Raw genomic sequence first — 1,522 nt, 5'->3', positions numbered from 1 at the left:
ACATCTATCTTCCTTATCTCCCCTTCTTTTTTTAAATGTTTGTTACTCTCTTGTAACACCTCTAATCTTCTGGCGCTCATATGACCTTATGCAGTTGCGAGCGCCGTAAAACCTCTACTAAAGCTAAAGCTACTAAAGCTACTAAAGCTAAAGAATCTGTATAATTTCTTTGCCTAAGATAGTCGAGCAAAACAAAAATCCCATAAATTATTTCTTAGTTAAACATTTTACAACTAAACAAGACACAACAATATTTTTTAAAATATACAGCACCCACCCACCCCCTTTTAAAATAAAGACAGATAGAAAAGAAAACAAGACAGAAAAGAAAACAAAAACTTCACAACAGAGTAAAATCAATACAAAAAGAAATCTGTTGAATGCACGCTGGTGAATATTGTATTTTGTTTGAAATGGACTCAGCATAAATTGCTGGCCTTTGGTTAAGGGAGTTGATATAAAGCAATTGAAGCTATTGACCTTTCCTACAAATGCTGTGCCTGTTGAAAACGGAAATAATTTTATATAATTTTGCATTCTTTGGACTTTGGCCAATATTAAAATAACATAATATTTTATGCACTTCACAAACAAGCAGATCCACAGCACAATGTCATTGGCCGCCCCTCAAAACTGAACTGTAAAACACAAAGAAAAGAAAGTGAATGCAGATGTTTGTAGATTAGAACATACTGCGACCCTCATGAAAGTTTGCGTCTGGGCACAAAGAAACTTATAGTTATACCCCAATCGCGACAATGAACTAGGAATTGCGGCGCCAACAAAGCTGGGGGAGGGGATAATTTTCGAAATAGATCAAAGAAATTCTCCTTTAGGAAATTTGCATTTTTGAACCGATTCTGTTTGATCAGAATACGTAAAGGACAATCAAATAATGAGTTCTTTTTATAAAGAGCTATTTTTTCCTTTGGATTGTAGGAGACCGAGAGAATATACATTATTCAAAACTTCTTACAAATGACAGGTCATAATCGAAAGTTCAAAAGAAGAAGATTGAAGGTGTGGCACAGAAGTTTACACCATGTTTTTTTAAAACTCATCATGTTTCTTTGTTGACTTCGTTAAAGACGTGCATATTTTCTATAGAAAGACTTCTCTCTAGACATAGAAAATCCAAACTTTGCTGATGGAAGGTAGTGTCTATCACTAATGAAAGGGCTGTCTTTAACCGAATAGCCTATTTTTTTTTTGGCGACCATTCATTGAGCCTCTTTTTACTTATCCTGTCTATGAAAATTAGAAAACCAACGTCTGTAGTGCAGTGGCAAGGCGTTTTGCCATCGCACGCAGAAGATCCGAGTTCGATTCCCGTGTTGGGAGAATGTAATCAAATACCTCGATCTTTCTGTTTCAGCCCGGGCTGGTCCTGACAGACAGAATCGAAGCCCGCCCGCTGGACGATCTACTTTAATCCCTCCCCTCCCCTCCCTCAATCAAATCTCCCTCTCACATAATATTATTATCAAAAAGGAAAACACCCAAAAACCTGCAAATTCCCCGA

Source organism: Aplysia californica, unplaced genomic scaffold (genome assembly GCF_000002075.1).
Source record: "Aplysia californica isolate F4 #8 unplaced genomic scaffold, AplCal3.0 scaffold00083, whole genome shotgun sequence".
Lineage (NCBI taxonomy): Eukaryota > Metazoa > Mollusca > Gastropoda > Aplysiida > Aplysiidae > Aplysia > Aplysia californica.
This window is presented reverse-complemented; position numbering follows the sequence as displayed.